General features: G+C 35.5%; 1 pseudogene across 1 annotated transcript; it reads left to right on the forward strand.

The window, feature by feature from the left end:
• Window positions 1-707: 707 nt before the first annotated feature.
• On the forward strand, window positions 708-1,943 carry LOC308638480 (PHD finger protein 23-like; annotated as a pseudogene). The gene is made up of 2 exons: window positions 708-809; window positions 1,107-1,943. The product of its transcript is annotated as a PHD finger protein 23-like (transcript).
• Window positions 1,944-18,644: the final 16,701 nt, after the last annotated feature.

Below are 18,644 nucleotides of genomic sequence, written 5' to 3' on the forward strand. Positions count from 1 at the left end.
ACTCTTTTCCATAATGCCCTGCTTTATCATAGGCCCTGAAAAATGTAGTCATTTATGGAATAAGATCTCTGAAACCATGAGTGCTAAAAAACTTTTCCTCCTCTAAAGTTGTTGTCAGGGCTTTTGGTCAACAGCAGTGAAAATGCTGGCTAAATAAAAATGGCACCTAGAAGTGGCATCATTGCTATGACCACATGATTCAGAAACTTTTTGAGATTTGGGGAATTTATGGGAGGAAATTTGAAAAGTTCTAAGTTGAAAAAGATTTAAAATGTTGTAGGCAGAGCTTAATGGAAAATTCTAGTGGGAGCTCAGAAGATCAGAATACCAATAGGACTGCAGATCATAAAGACTGGGCTCATGAGGTTTCAGAGGAAAATAGGGATTCTATTGAAAATTGGAATAGAGGCCATTCATGCTATGTTCTAGTTAAGAAGTGTTCTACATTTTGTCTGTGCTCTGAGATTTTCTGTGAGACTGAATTTCAATGTGATTAATCTTGTGAAGGAAATTACATGACATGTGGTATCAATATTGCTGGCAGGGAGTCTCAGCTGAAGCAGACACTTCTGTGGAGCAAGGTAGTAGGAGTACCACCAGAAGTGGCACCAGGATCTCCGGCTCAGGGGAGGGGGTCACCGGACCTGGAGGAGGGGAGGGGTGGATGCTGAAAGCCATGGGAGAGCCCAGTCCGGAAGCTACCAGAGAAACATCAGAGAACAATTGAGGATTTCAACAAATTCTGTAGTTTTGTTTTGGCCTATGCTAGTTACATTCCCCACCCCCCCACCTCCCCCACCCAGCAAAGAGTTAGGGACAGGAGAACAATGACCTTGAGGTGGGATTGTATTAATACTTACAGGAGGAACCTACCTGAAATGATACATAAAACTGGTAAAGCAATGGCCAGCCTCTGGCTCCAGTTCTCCATTGCATGGTGAGAGTGCTGCAGACAACGGTGGCCAGGACTCAGCCCCTCTGATCTTTGAACCATCCATACCTTGGTTAAAAAAAGCAAAATCAACTAAGAGAAGGGCAGTTCAAGCAGGTAGCACTCAGCCTAGACCCCCAAGGTCCACCTTCTCATGTATGCAGGCTCTTGATAGTCCACCCTGCTTGAGAAAATGAAGCTCAAGGACTCTCTTTGATTTTCATGGGCCCAAAGTGGCATCTCCATGGTCACCCATATCTCTGACACAAACCTCCTGGTACCCTGCTGCTCTCCCCACAGTATGCCTTTCCCAGGGAGATCTCTCTCAGCCTCGAAAGAAGGACCAAAAGAACTGAAAGTTGGGGCCAGGAGGTGGGGCTGGTTTGGGGGTGCTTCAGAGGCCTCTGCCAAGTCCTGGGGATGGGGAAAAGAAGTCTTGAATTAAGAAGAGCAAGAAATGGAAGTTGAAAAAGGCTGAGCAGGGGCAGGTGGGGGGAGAAAAGATTCCCACCTCCTGGCCCTCCCCAGGTACCCCCCCAGTGATACAGACTCTGAACAGGAGGAGGAGGAAGAAGAGAAGAAAGAGGAAGAGATGGCAGCAGTGGTAGGGGGTGAAACCCCAGCCCCTGTGCTCCCCAAACCCCCTGAGGCACCTAGACCTCCTGTCTCAGTGCACCTGAAGGAGCCCCTCACACTGACAACGAAAGCAAGGAGGTGGCCAGCACTGAAAGAACCAAGATAGAGATGCCAGCTCCAGTGAAGGCAAGATGTGGGCCATGGATGAAGACATCAGGGTAGAATCAGGTGGTGACTCATGGGATGTGATCATTTGTTACTGCTGGAAGCCCTTTGCAGGGTGGCCCATGATTGAGTGCAGTCTGTGTGGGACATGGACCCACCTCTCCTGCTAAGATTAAGAAGACCAGTGTCCCTGACTTCTTTTATTGTCAGAAGTGCAAGGAACTGTAGAGACCCAGCAATAAGGGGGTTTCCCAAATCTGGAGAGCCCTGACTTTTCTAGGCTGCAACTTGAAAATGACAACATTATTTGTGAACTGAGGCTCAGCGTCCTCAGTCTGTTCTCCTGGAGCTCGGATACTGTCCTTATTTCAGGGCAGGAATTCCCAAAGGAGACTTGTTTGGAATGGAAATGAGTGGCTTTCTCCCTGTTCTATGCACTTGAAATTGGACATATTGTAGTTGGGGGAAGGAAGCTGTCTGGGTGTATAGACAAAAAATGTCTCTCCCTCGGACCTCCCACCCCTCATCTTTTGGGCTAGGGTTCCATGAAATGAAATGGGACAGTTGTCTATAAAACTAGTGTAAATATTATATATATGTATATGTATGTATGTGTGTGTATATATATTGGCATATATATATTGACATATATATATATTGGCAACAAAATTGGCAGTTTGGCCAGAAAACTGCAAGTAAAATTTGGACTAAGTTGTTAAATACATTGCAATCACTAAAGAAATGCTAATTGCTTTCCCCTGAATTAATTGGAAAGATGTATTGAGGACATCTCAGGAATTGGCAAGTCTATACCCATCTCAGGCTGTAGGATGTAAAAGTACAAAATCCTTTAAGCAGAGATCAGTGGGGCACCACCCTAGTTGCACAGGGAAACCTAGGAAGGATTGGTTGATTGATTGATTGATTATTATTATTATTATTATTTTAACATGCTCAGCCACCCAGACATTCAGAAGTTTCTGCAGCCAGAGTCCCTGGAGGCTTGACTACTGTTGAAGTTTGTGCAAACCTGAGCTTCAACCATGTAGTGCTGGTTCTGCAGAAATGCAGGGTGCTAGAGTTAAGGGGTCAAGTAGGCTTTCATCAAGATTTAAAAGCAAGGTTTTGGAGGCCAGGAAAAGTGCAGCAGCATCATAGTCCCTAATGGCAGTGATACTGGTCTTGAAAATCAGGATCGGGTCCTCTTCCCCCATGTGGATATTGAACACCCAAGAAACAACAAGGCAATCACAGAAAAGAAGTTTCATTTAAATGATAGAACAGAGACAGACTCCTGGGGTGGGGGAGAAGTGGACCCAGAGCTGGTATCCATGGAAGGGGTGTATCTTGTCCTCTTACAGTTTCTTGGTTTCTTTCTTTTCTTGCCTCCCCCCAAAAGGAGCCTTCTAGGGGCTGTCTCTCCCTATTTTTCACATCTGCCTAGAAAAATAGAAAGAGAGTCATGTAGGGGGTACTCATTAACAACTCCTTCCTGGGAGGAACACTTCCCTGAAGGCAGGTGACCTTGGCTTCTGGTGAGGAAAAGGGTATGTGTCCTGAAGGTATTAAAATTCTATTTCCTTTGAATCAGCCTCCATTTTTCCTACCTGACCCAGTCCTGTACACCACCTGCCTGTCCTTTGATCTTGCATCAGCATCCTGGAGAGGGCATGCATGGAGATGTGAGAAAAAAGCCTTAGCTACAATGGAGACCCCAGAGATTAAGAAATGACAGTAATGTGGGCCATCTGCCAAGGAAAGCTGCAGAAATTGAGCAGAGACAAGCCAAGAGAGATGCCTTGTGGGCTGAAACCAATAACACCATAGGGGCAGAGCCACACAAGATCTTTGCAAAGAGTTTCAGGATGCCATTTGTCCCAGATACTGAACATGCAGCTAAAAAACTTTTTTGCCCAGCTGGATTTCAGTCTTGCTTTGGACCCATCCTTTTTTTCTATGCCCATGTTTCTTCCGTTTGGTATGGACAAGTTTACTATGTAGCATTTTATGTTAGATATATGTTATCTTGCTTTTGATTATTACACAGGCTCACACTGAGAATTTGCCTTGAGTCTCAAAGGAGACATAGGACTTGGACTTTCGGACAATACTAAAATTGTTGACACTATGACAGCTCTTGGAAATGTGCTAAATGTATTTTGGATTTTCAGATAGACAAGATCTCTAGGTGGGTGGTTAGGGTCAAATGTTATGGTTTAGATATTGGGTGTACCCAAAAAGCTCATGTGTGAGACAATGCAAGAAAGTTTAGAGGTGAAATGATTGTATCATGAGAGCCTTAATCTAATCAGTGCATTAATCCCCTGACAGGGATTAACTGGCTGGTAACTATGAGCAGACAGTGTGTGGTTGAAGGATATGGGTCATTGGGAACGGGACTTTGGGGTATATATTTTGTCAGTAGTGATATGAATGACTCTCTGCTTCCTAAAGTCATGTCCTGAGCTGTTTTCCTTTACCATACTCCTCACTACAGTGTCCTGTTTACTTTGGGCCCTGAGAAATAGTCAGCCATCTATGAACTGAGACCTCTGAAACTGAATACCAAGTTAACTTTTCCACCTCTAAAATTGTTTTGTCACAACAGTGAAAAAACTGACTAAAATATTTTATCCAAGTCACTCATCACACAGAATTAAGTAATATCATTTTTTTTTTTGAGATTCACAGGTTGGTGCTCTGTTACCCAACATGATGACATGTAGAGATATCTTAGAGTTGTTAGGAGAAATAATGGGGCAAGGAGAGTGGGGCCCTCCTGATGATATGACTTTATAGGAAGCTTGCCTTCTCTGCCATGTGGAGTAGTATATCACAGCCATCTGCAAGGCCAGAAGAATGTCTTCACTTAAAACTGACTATGATGGCACCCTGATCTCAGAATTCCAGCCACCAAAATTATAAGTAAATGAACTTTTATGTTTAAGCTACAGAGTGGCTGTATTTTGTTATGTCAGTTCCCAACAAATAACACAAGTGCACACGCACGGACACCCACACACACACACCCCTCACACCCTATCTTATGTATTCTTAAACACAAAAGCAGTCATAATTTTATTTTATATTGACAATACTTTAAATATTTTCATCTACAGCAGGAGATAGGGAAAATGAACTTTCCCAGAGTAAATCTGATACATTCTGTCTGGAAGAGTTTTCTATATCAAAATTTAAATTGTTAATGTTTATCAACTCTTTTATGTCTTCACAGATGGAATATATACTTCATATGTATTCTTCGACTCTCAAAAGGACACGTGTATTTGAGTGGCCCTGAGTTGAGCTCCCGACACCACCCCCCAAAAAGGACATGTGTACCAGAATCATTATGGTAGCTTTGTTTCTATTTCCCTATCAATAGAAAGAAATGAAAATACTGATCAGAAGGGGCAGTTTAATGATGCATGATGAAACCTCACAATGAAACAGCATGTGGGTGTTGAAATCACTAAGATAGAGCTGCACATTTTCTCTTTTAAAACAGCATCAAAACATACATAACTGTAAATCGTAATTGCCTCTTCCTTCCTCCCTGAAGTGCCAGGTCACTACTCCACTTTCCTTTTGTAGGTACCTCTTAGAAGTGGATTCACATAGCATTTGTCCTTTAGTATCTGATATATTTCAGTTAAAATAATGTATTTCAGATTCGTTTATTCTGCAGCATGTATCAGATTTTGATTTATTTTTGAAACTGAATATTGTTTTATTGTATGTATATAACCTATTTTCTTTTTCAATTGATCTATTAATGGATGCTTGGATAATTTCTATCTTTGGGCTTTTGTGAATAATTCTGTTATGAGCTTAGTTTACAAACATCAGATTCAGTACTTACTTTGAACTCTTTTGGGTCTATTCCCAGAAGTGGAATTTTTGGACTATATAAAAATTCTATTTAATTTTTATCACCATGCTGTTTTTTTTCTGTATACTTTGAGATATAATGTTTTTCAACATATATTTTTTCATAAAAAAATTCAAAAGGAAAATTTTACTCATGAAATATGATCTATTTTGTTCAAAAAACTGAGTGATGATCTGACTCTATGTGTCAGAGAGGGATATATAGAGAGAAGTATGTATGTGGATATATGCACTTGGATGCTTCTAAAAAGTAATTAAAGGGTGGTTGCATTTAGCAAGAAAAAACTAAAATATGATAGGACCACTTTCACTTTGCATTTATAATTGTACCATTTTAATATTCTAACCAAGGAAATTTATTTATTTATTCATTCATTCAATTCACAATGCTTATCAAAATGCTGGGTTCATGGTTCCCTTTTATTTATTTTCTTCATTGCACATCAGTATTAAAAAGATCAACTAACTTTATAAAATTTTACATTAGTAATAAGTCTTTCCTTTGAGAAATAGCTGTGTGTGTGTGTGTGTGTGTGTGTGTGTGTGTGTGTGTGTTTTAACATGGAGAGAAAAAAGGAATAAGAAAAGGATATAAGAAAAAGTAGAAGGGAGAAGAGTAGAGAATAGGAACTTAGAAAGGAGAGGAAGGAAGAGGGAAAGTCTGGGAATGAGAACAATCAAATTATGTTATGTGCCTGTATGAATATATGAAAATATTCATAATGAATTACCCTGTGATGTATAATTATGATGGACCAATGAAACCATTAAAAATAAAATACAAATAAATATACTTGAACACAATTAAACAATGGATTCTTCCAAAATTTTCAGTGATTTCTCCCTCTAAGTAAGAATAAACCAAGTTATAACCAGAAAAGCAAGTTTGAATTCCTCTGAATTCCCTGAGGGTCCACTGGATTCATTACAACTAGCTATACTGAATATTAGTTTGATTCTGTGTCTCTCACTGTCAAAATGGAAGCTCCACAAGGCAGGGCCTTTGTAGATCTGACCCATTATTTCATTATTTACTCAGAACGATATGTGATGTGAGATAAATGATAATTATGTTAATTATTAATTGAAAAAATGAATATTTTTTATGGAAGAATATTTTTATAGGAAAAGTCACTCAAGATACTTCAAGTTGACATTGTATGTAGATATCCCACATCCATTAGATAATACAAATTTGGCAACTAAGCTTAGTTCCTTTGTGCTTACCGTGGAACTCATAAGATTCCAGGTTATCCTGTGGTGACATTATTTCATATTTGCACACACCATTTTCACCAAGAACAGTTTTGGATCCTCCTGCAGCTGATTACTTCTAACGCTTCCTGAAGATCTCTATAACATTTCTTTTTATTATTTTATTTTATTTTTATTGTTTTATTTAGTTCTTTTTAGATATCTATGACAATAGAGTGAGTGTATTTTTGAAATATTATATATACATGGAGTATTACTTATTCTAATTAGGATCTTATTCTTGTCCTTGTACATGATGTGGAGTTTCACGGTTATATATGAACACAGGAGAGTTATGTCTGATTCATTCCACTGTCTTTCCTATTCCTATCTCTTCTTTCTTTCCTTCATTGCCCTTTGTCTAATCCACTAAAGTTCCATAAAATTTCAATTCAAGCAACCATTCCTTGTGTCTCCCAATTAGAGGAGTTGCCCATTCTCTGATCTACTAACACCCTGCTCTCTTTTCTTTTAGAACACTTATTTAATATCTATGTATGATGTACAGCACTTGCTCAGGTAAAATAGAATAATCTGTTTGTAGTTTTTTTTTTTTTTTTTTTTTTGTTAACATTCATTTTGAACTCAGGATCTTTTCACCATTGAAACTATCCCCTCCCCTTGTTCTTTTGATATGGTATATCCCTATGTTGTTGATTCTGGCCTCTAAATTTTAATCCTCCTTCTTCAGTCTCTCAGATCAGTGGGATTACATTTTTGTGTCACTATTTTATTGATAACTATTTTTAAATGGATGAATAAATGCAAAAGGTCAATGACAGACACTTGTAGAACTTGAATATAATTTCCTGTGTTCTGAGATCTGTTTCTTCACAGTAAATGTGATTTTTCCAGGATATAGTGTTTATGTTTAAAATTGTAGTGAACACAACTGTAGGGTAAGGAAGTTAAACTATTTTCTCCAAAAGTAGTTACTATCAGAATGAGATGCAAGGCAGATATGAAAGTTAATGAAGGGAAAGAAGTCTTTAGAATGTTTCCTCATTTCTAGACACAGGTGCTGTCAGTCATGACGTGTTTTCAGACTTGAAAATAGATGGTCTGTCAAAGGGCTCTCCCTCTATTATAAAATTACTCCAAATACATTTGAAGAATTTGTCAAAGTTTTAGAGCACTGCAGTGACCTCTCCAGTTAGAAATGATCAATCTATGTAGCATTCACAGTGACTCCCTGATGCCATAGTGTCAAATGTCAGAAAGCTGCAGAGGACCCAGGTGGGCAGTAAAACCATTGCCTAACTCTCCTTCTGTAATATTGTATTATTAAATATTGGCTAAGCAACATGATATATTGTAATGAATAAAGAAATGATTAAATTGAGTCAAATTTAACACTAAATATATATTCCTACCATTGATTTAGTTTTAATTAGCCAAAATGAATAAAGATATGGTTATAATGTATATGTCTATTCTTGAGCATATTAATTTTCAATTTACATTAGAAATGAGTTTCCCAGTTGGCTTCATTCTGTAGTTGAGAAAGTGATTCAAGATGCCAAACAGCTTTTTTTTTTTAAGGAAAAGCGAAGTCCAAAAAAACAGAACATCATAAAGAACAAACTGAACTTCCAATAAATAATAAACTACATTTTTCAAAGCCAACTGTTGATGTTTTAATAATCTGCTTTCCCCAGAATAGACTTAACCACGACTGCTGAAAATACAACCATTTTATGTATAAGTTAAATATTTTAATTTTTTAAAATTATTTTGGTAATCCTTTATAAATTTAGATGGCTATATAGTTTTCTAAACACATGCAAATGCCCTATCTCACTTGTTTTTATTCACACAGCAACTTTAAAGATAAGAATGGAGAAGATATCAGAAACTAAAGTTATGTACATAATTATAAATTATATACTGAAGACTAATCTGGAGATAGCTGTCAGGCCAAACTTGATGTTCTAGAAAGCTAATGTCTGTGAGACCAGCCTGGCCCTGATAGCTGGGTCTGCCACTCATTAGCTTCATGACTATTGATAAAAGGGAAATAGTGAGAATATTTAAATGCATACTTTATAATATCTTTAACAATGCAAGCTTTCTTTTCATTTTTAATATGCCATATTCTCCCTTTGCTTACATTTATATGTCTCATCTCATCTTGCTACTTTGTTATTTATGTTTTCCTGAAACATGATTATCTATTTTGCTTTAAAATTCTCATCTGTATTATTTTCATTATGTAAAACAGAAGAATAATAAATTATCCCTTTAAAAAAGAATTTCTAGGAATTCTAAACTCTGGTTTGGGCTCCTACACAAAGCTGAAAGTATCAGATCTAGGTTCAGACATCAACAGGTTAGGTTTGATTGACAAAGAACTCTCTTCCAAACTTGTTAAGAGGATTCAGTTCCTTTCACAATAATCTGAGAAATTTTTCCTTGCTATCTGTTGGATGGCCACCTAAAAGATGAATGGATAAAGAAATTGTGGTATATATATTCAGTGGAATATTTCTCAGTTAAAGAAGAGTAAAATTATGGAATTTGCCAGAAAATGGTTGGAGTTGGAGAATATCATGCTAAGTGAAATAAGCCAATCCCACAAAACCAAGGCCAAATGTTTTCTCTAATATGTGGATACTAATTCACAATAAGAGGGATGCCAATAGGGAAGAATAGCATTATCACAGATTAGGTAGAGGTAAGGGATGGGAGGGGCAGAGAGAGGATGTGGGGATAGGAAAGATAGTAGAATGAAACAGACATTATTACTGGATGCATATATGTGACTGTATGATCAATATGATTCTGCAACATGTACACTCAAAAAAATGAGAAATTTTATCCCATCTATTTATGGTATATCAAAGTGCATAAATGCATTCTATTGTCATGTATAATTGATTAAAACAAAGAGAAGAAGAGCCAAGTGTGGTGGCACAAGCCTATAATCCCAGCAACTCAGTAGGCTGAGTGATACAAAAGAATTGTGGGTTCAAAGCCAGCCTCAGAAATGATGAGGTACTAAACAACTCAGTGAGACCCTGCCTCTAAATAAAATACAAAATAGGACTGGGGATGTGGCTCAATGGTGGAGTACCCCTGAGTTTACTCCCTGATATTAAAAAATAAATAAAAAGCAGAAGAGTGAGTAACAGAGGTCACACCCTGTCTCAAGAAAAAAATAATAAAATAAAATAAACTATATGTTTGGTTAGAGAATTTTAGAAGATGATTTTAAATATTTTATGAAAATGAAAAGAACTTAAAGTACTTTTTTTAAAGAAGACTAAAGATTTTGTAATCACACTACCTGGTTTCAATAGTCATTATAAAACTAAAGGAATTAGAAGTAATAGTATAGACAGAAGATCAGACATATAAGCCAATGGAAAAGATTTCAGTTTTTATATCTGCATTCAATTTTTCTTTCAAACACATCATAAAAGTTAATCCAATGAGGTAAATAATCCCCCCCAAAAATCATAAAAGTTACATAATCATATTTAAATTTTTTTTCCAAATGACCTAAAGTTTTACCTTATACTATAAGTTAATAATATATATCACATACCTAAATATAAAAATCTAGAAAATAAAAATTTAGATGGAATACATACAAAATAATTTGAAACGTGGATGTAAGAAACTTTCTTAAGACACAAAAAATGCTACATCAATTTAACTTGAAAAATTTTGCCTTTCAAAAAAAATTGTTAATAAGTTTAAAAAGCAAGCCAACAGTGTATAAACTTAGAAATGTGTATATTTCAAAAGTATTATTTTATAAAACTATGAAAACACTATATCTATGCAATAATGTCAGCAAAATATACACACCCAAAATTCGACCAATATATTTACACACAGATTTCATACAAGTAGGTATATCAATGGAATGCAATGTGGTGTTTTCATATGTGTTGTTATCATGAAATAAACCAAGCTAACTAACACATATATCACCTCATACAAGTATAATTTTTTGTTATATTATCTAATATTTACTTTAAATGATTTTGAAATAAATTATGCATTATTATCTATAATTAACATGCCATGTAATAAATCTCAAAAACACATTCTTCCTCCTCAAATGAAACTTTGAAGCTCTGGACCAATATTTTCCCATAGGCTACAGCAACCATGATTTGGTAACCATCATTCTACTCTACTTCCATAATGTCAAAATATAAATGATTATCATTTATAAATTAAAAATAAAATATTAAAAATAAAATACACATACTCACCCAAAAGAAGCCACATTGATGACAAACATATGAAAAGATACTCAAGTCATTAGTCACCTGGAAAATCCAATGGAAACTGCAATATGATCAATGTGATAGCTCTTCACATTCAATGAAATGATAAGATTTAAAATTTAAAAGATTTAAGGGCTGTGATTGTTTCTCAGTGGTAGAGTGCTTGCCTAGCATGGGCAGGGCCCGGGTTGAATCCTCAGCACCACATAAAAATAAAGGTATTGTGTTGTGTACATCTACACCTAAAAAATAAATATTAAAATAAATAAATTAAAAGATTTAAAATAGTATGTGTTAGCAATTATATAAATAACTTGGAATATATATACATATTAATATACATATATAGATAGATATTGATATTGCTTTTAGGAATACACAATGGTGAAACAATTTTGGAAAGTTTAATCTTCAATCCATAAATTCTACCCTAAAATATTTGTAAACTCAAAAACCTACAAATGACTATTTTATATTAGCTATATTCACAATTTCCTCAAATTGGAAAACAACCCAAATTCCAAATATACATCAACTAGTGAAGGACAAGCAAGTCCATTTCCATATGTACATCCATGAAAGAATTTTAAACACCTGCTCAGTAAAAGAAAACCATACATAGTGGAATACTATATGATCCTAGAAAAGACAAGTGTAATCTTAATGATATTTGAGAATAGTAGTTACTCTGACTAAAATTGTAGAAAGAGTTGGAAAAAGCTCATGAAAACATTTTGGGGATAATAGGTATATTCCTTTTAGTTTTCTTTGCTATGATGATGGTTATATGACTCCAGTAAAAAAAAAAAAAAGAAAAGAAAAACTCACTACACACGTAATAAGGATGCATTTATTATATATTAACTTTGTCTCAATGTGGTATTAAAACTACATTTTTATAATTCCCAGTGGGCAGAGATAGGACATTCCTCACCAGCCACACACCTTCCATGCTTATCATCTTCACAAATGTAGAGTCTTATTCCCTAGCTGATCATAGGTGTCTTAAATTTCTTCTTGGCCTTTGTCCCAGTTTCCAGATTGTTATCCTACTTCAATTTTCTCTCTGTGTGGTTTATATTTGCAAGTCCTTACTCTAATTTTGGATGAAACCATAGTCTCTGTCACTGTTCCTGCCAAATCTGCTACTTCAGATCTATTTTCTTCCTCAGGGTATTCCTTTAATATTAATTCTCTGATCCATTTCATGCTTTCACAGCCAATGTTGCTATGTTAAAAATAATATTTAATGCAATTTAATAGTTCATGTTTGTGGTCCTTATTACTTGTATTGCATGATTAATATTTCTTTTAAACATTAATTGCAAAATAATTTAGGATGTGAAAGGTAATGGTGGAACCACCTATCAGAATCCCAAAGAATGGGTAGGGATTTTTTTTTATTCTACAGAATATAAGTGAGCTGAGGCGATAATATCAGGCATTAAAGAAATAAGGCTTTATGTAGTGTTTGGACTTGTGTTTATTATAAGATAATTATAATTAGGAATAGAATATATACAGTGGTTTCACTTTATCTACAACTTTACTTTTCACAGTTTCATTTACCTGAGGTAAACTGAGATATAAAAATATTTATTGAAAAATTAAGCTTCAGGATAGAAGATGAAGTTAAAACATTCCACAATAAACAAAATTAAAAGAATTTGCAGCTAGAAAACCATCTCTTCAAAAAATCCTTGGCAAAACATTACAGGAAGAGGAAATGGAAAATAACAATGAAAACCAACAGTGGGAGGTAGGACAATAAAGGGGGGAAAATAATCAAAGAAGAAAACAAATCAGGTTTAGTAACATTAATAAACAAATATGGCTGGAAGAACAAACCATATTTCAATAATAATCCTAAATGTTAATGGCTTAAACTCACCAATTAAGAGACACAGGCTAGTTGAATGGATCACAAAACAAGACCCAACAATATGCTGCCTACAGAAGACGCATTTGATAGGAAAAGATATACATAGACTGAAGGTGAAAGGTTGGGAAAAATCATATCACTCATATGGACTGCGGAAACAAGCAGGAGTGTCCATACTCATATCAAATAAAATAGATTTCAAGCCAAAGTTAATCAAAAGGGATAAAGAGGGACACTACATACTGCTCAAGGGAACCATACACCAACAAGACATAACAATCATAAATATATATGCCCCAAACAATGGAGCAGCTATGTTCATCAAGCAAACTCTTCTCAAGTTCAAGAGTCTAATAGACCACCATACAATAATCATGGGAGACATCAACACACCTCTCTCACCACTGGACAGATCTTCCAAACAAAAGTTGAATAAGGAAACTATAGAACTCAATAACACAATCAACAACCTAGACTTAATTGACATATATAGAATATACCACCCAACATCAAGCAGTTACACTTTTTTTCTCAGCAGCACATGGATCCTTCTCAAAAATAGATCATATATTATGTCACAGGGCAACTCATAGACAATATAAAGGAGTAGAGATAATACCATGCATCTTATCTGATCATAATGGAATGAAACTGAAAATCAACGATAAAAGAAGGAAGGAAAAGTCATGCATCACTTGGAGAATGAACAATAGGTTACTGAATGATCAATGGGTTTTAGAAGACATCAAGGAGGAAATTAAAAAATTCTTAGAGTTAAATGAAAACACAGACACAACATATCAGAATCTATGGGACACATTGAAAGCAGTTCTAAGAGGAAAATTCATTGCTTGGAGTTCATTCCTTAAAAAAAGAAAAAACCAACAAATAAATGATCTCATACTTCATCTCAAAATCCTAGAAAAAGAAGAGCAAAACAACAGCAAAAGAAGTAGAAGGCAAGAAATAATTAAAATCAGAGCTGAAATTAATAAAATCGAAACAAAAGAAACAATTGAAAAAATTGACAAAACTAAAAGTTGGTTCTTTGAAAAAATAAACAAAATAGACAGACCCTTAGCCATGCTAATGAAGAGAAGAAGCATATGGGATGAAAAAGGCAATATCACAACAGACACTTCAGAAATACAGAAGATAATCAGAAATTATTTTGAATCCTTATACTCCAATAAAATAGAAGATAGTGAAGGCATTGATAAATTTCTTAAGTCATATGATCTGCCCAGATTGAGTCAGGAGGATATAGACAACCTAAACAGACCAATAACAATTGAGGAACTAGAAGAAACCATCAATAGACTACCAACTAAGAAAAGCCCAGGACCGGATGAGTATACAGCAGAGTTTTACAAAACCTTTAAAGAGGAACTAATACCAATACTTTTCAAGCTATTTCAGGAAATAAAAAAAGACGGAGAACTTCCAAATTCATTCTATGAGGCCAACATCACCCTGATGCCTAAACCAGACAAAGACACTTCAAAGAAAGAAAACTAAAGATCAATATCTCTAATGAACCTAGATGCAAAAATCCTCAATAAAATTCTGGCAAATCGGATTCAAAAACATATCAAAAAAATTATACACCATGATCATGTAGGATTCATCCCTGGGATGCAAGGCTGGTTCAATATATGGAAATCAATAAATGTTATCCACCACATCAATAGACTTAAAAATAAGAACCATATGATCATCTCGATAGATGCAGAAAAAGCATTCGACAAAGTACAGCATCCCTTTATGTTCAAAACTCTAGAAAAATTAGGGACAACAGGATCATACCTCAACATAGTAAAAGCAATCCATGCTAAGCCACAGGCTAGCATCATTCTGAATGGAGAAAAATTGAAGGCATTCCCTCTAAAATCTGGAACAAGACAGGGATGCCCTCTCTCACCGCTTCTGTTCAACATACTCCTCAAAACACTGGCCAGAGCAATTAGACAGATGAAAGAAATTAAAGGCATAAAAATAGGAAAAGAAGAACTTAAATTATCACTATTTGCAGATGACATGATTCTATACCTAACAGACCCAAGAGGGTCTACAAAGAAACTATTAGAGCTAATAAATGAATTCAGCAAAGTGGCAGGATATAAAATCAACACACATAAATCAAAGGCATTCCTGTATATCAGCGACAAATCCTCTGAAATGGAAATGAGGACAACTACTCCATTCACAATATCCTCAAAACAAATAAAATACTTGGGAATCAACCTAACAAAAGAGGTGAAAGATTTATACAATGAAAACTACAGAACCCTAAAGAGAGATATAGAAGAAGATCTTAGAAGATGGAAAAATATACCCTGTTCATGGATAGGCAGAACTAACATCATCAAAATGGCAATATTACCAAAAGTTCTCTATAAATTCAATGCAATGCCAATCAAAATCCCAACGGCATTTCTTGTAGAAATAGAGAAAGCAATCATGGAATTCATATGGAATAATAAAAGACCCAGAATAGCAAAAACAATGCTAAGCAGGAAGTGTGAATCAGGCGGTATAGCGATACCAGATTTCAAACTATACTACAGAGCAATAGTAACAAAAACAGCATGGTACTGGTACCAAAACAGGCGGGTGGACCAATGGTATAGAATAGAGGACATAGAAACCAATCCACAAAACTACAACTATCTTATATTTGATAAAAGGGCTAAAAGCATGCAATGGAGGAAGGATAGCATCTTCAACAAATGGTGCTGGGAAAACTGGAAATCCATTTGCATCAAAATGAAACTGAATCCCTTTCTCTCGCCATGCACAAAAGTTAACTCAAAATGGATCAAGGTGCTTGATATCAAATCAGAGACACGGCGTCTGATAGAAGAAAAAGTTGGCTATGATCTACATACTGTGGGGTCGGGCTCCAAATTCCTCAATAGGACACCCATAGCACAAGAGTTAATAACTAGAATCAACAAATGGAACTTACTCAAACTAAAAAGTTTTTTCTCAGCAAAAGAAACAATAAGAGAGGTAAACAGGGAGCCTACATCCTGGGAACAAATCTTTACTCCTCACACTTCAGATAGAGCCCTAATATCAAGAATATACAAAGAACTCAAAAAATTAGACAATAAGATAACAAATAACCCAATCAACAAATGGGCCAAGGACCTGAACAGACACTTCTCAGAGGAGGACATACAATCAATCAACAAGTACATGAAAAAATGCTCAACATTGCTAGCAGTCAGAGAAATGCAAATCAAAACCACCCTAAGATACCATCTCACTCCAGTAAGATTGGCAGCCATTACAAAGTCAAACAACAACAAGTGCTGGCGAGGATGTGGGGAAAAGGGTACACTTGTTCATTGTTGGTGGGACTGCTAATTGAAGCAGCCAATTTGGAAAGCAGTATGGAGATTTCTTGGAAAGCTGGGAATGGAACCACCATTTGACCCAGCTATTCCCCTTCTTGGTTTATTCCCTGAAGGCCTAATAAGAGCATGCTACAGGGACACTGCTACATCGATGTTCTTAGCAGCACAATTCACGATAGCAAGATTGTGGAACCAACCTAGATGCCCTTCAATAGACGAATGGATAAAAACATGTGGCATTTATACACAATGGTGTATTACTCTGCATTAAAAAATGACAAAATCATAGAATTTGGAGGGAAATGGATGGCATTAGGACAGATTATGCTAAGTGAAGCTAGCCAATCCCTAAAAAACAAATGCCAAATGTCTTCTTTGATATAAGGGGAGTAACTAAGGACAGAGTAGGGACGAAGAACATGAGAAGAAGATTAACATTAAACAGGGATGAGAGGTGGGAGGGAAAGGGAAAGAGAAGGGAAATTGTATGGAAATGGAAGGTGATCCTCAGGGTTATACAAAATTACATACAAGAGGAAGTGAGGGGTAAGGTAAGAATAATACAAGTGGAAGAAATGATTTACAGTAGAGGGGGTAGAGAGAGAAGAGGGGAGGGGAGGGGAGGGGGGATAGTAGAGGATAGGAAAGGCAGCAGAATACAACAGACACTAGAATGGCAATGTGTAAATCAATGGAAGTGTAAATGATGTGATTCAGCAATCTGTATATGGGGTAAAAATGGGAGTTCATAACCCACTTGAATCAAACTGTGAAATATGATATATCAAGAACTATGTAATGTTTTGAACGACCAACAAAAAAAAATAATGATAAGTTATTGATTTAAGAGGATGAAAGTTACCTCTGTAATCCAGATTTTTCTTAATATAGATTGAATTCTAGCATTCTATCAAAAAAAAGGAAAAAGCAGCTTTACATGTATGAAGACACGAATTGGTGTGAGCATATTTTAAATACAAACAGAGATATGAAAAATTGTATTCTATATGTGTAATAAGAATTGTGATGCATTCTGCTGTCGTGTATTTAAAAAATAAAAGCAATTTTAAAAAGATACAAAAAATTAGAATTAAAAAAGAATCTGGAACTATAGATGCAGTGGTGATTAAAATCACAGAGTTCATGAATATTAGGGGTTATTAGTAAACAGGTGGAGTTGGAGAATATAATGCTAAGTGAAGTTAGCCAATCCCCAAAACAAATCTCTGATATAAGGAGCCAGATTCATAGTGGTATTGGGAGGGGGAGTATTGGAGGATTAGATGAACTTTAGATAGGGCAAAAGGGTGGGAGGGGAGGGGAGGGGTTATGGGGTAGGACAGACGGTGGAATGAGATGGACATCATTACCCTAAGTACATGTATGAAGACACAAATGGTGTGAATATACTTTGTATATTACCAGAGATATGAAAAATTGTGCTCTATAGGTGTAATGTGAATTGTAATGCAATTTGCTGTTATATATAACAAATTAGAATAAAAAATAAATATTAAAATATAGAGAAAAATGGAAAAAAAGAAAAATTCCTGAAATAATTAAATCACAAGTTTTAAATTTTTATTGTAGCATAATATCACAATTGCTCTACTTTATTATAGTTATTTTTGTTAATCTCTTACTGAATCAGATTTATATATTGAACTTAATCAAATAATTTTATTTATAGGAAAATACATAGTACATATAGACCACAGTACTATCCTTGGATTCAGTCAACCAGTGGAAGTCTTGGAATATATCTTCAACTAATAAGGGTTGACTAATCAATGGTCCTAGATCATTCTTATCAGTATAATAAGCTATATAATATATATCACCGAGAGATGATTTTCCTTGAAATATTCTACATATATTTAAAATATTAATAATTGAAATTATGTATACTATATAATTTATGTGAACTAGATTATTTGTGAGTGAAGACTACATTCCCAAGTTTTGAGACAGGCAGGGACTTTGTAATTTGCAGTATTATAGAGGAATAGACTAGTTATGGTGGTACCATTGAAAGTAAAGTTTATTCTATTTTGTATTTCTCTGTACATGATTAAAATCTATTCATGAAACACATTTCTGACCCAGATTATAACAGAATCTTGTCCTCTTTCTTCATACAGTAATAAGAAGATGTAAATCTGAATGGGTAGCATTCTCCTCCAAAATGCTATATAACATTGAGTTCCCCTAAGGGAAAATCAATATGGCATTAAAAATGAAAAAAGATACTAACACCCCGCCCTAACACACACACACACACACACACACACACACACACACACACACACACAGGACACACAAAGGAAATGTATCAAATAGAC

Source organism: Spermophilus citellus, assembly GCF_964194105.1.
Source record: "Spermophilus citellus genome assembly, chromosome: 2".
In the NCBI taxonomy this organism is placed as follows: Eukaryota; Metazoa; Chordata; class Mammalia; order Rodentia; family Sciuridae; genus Spermophilus; species Spermophilus citellus.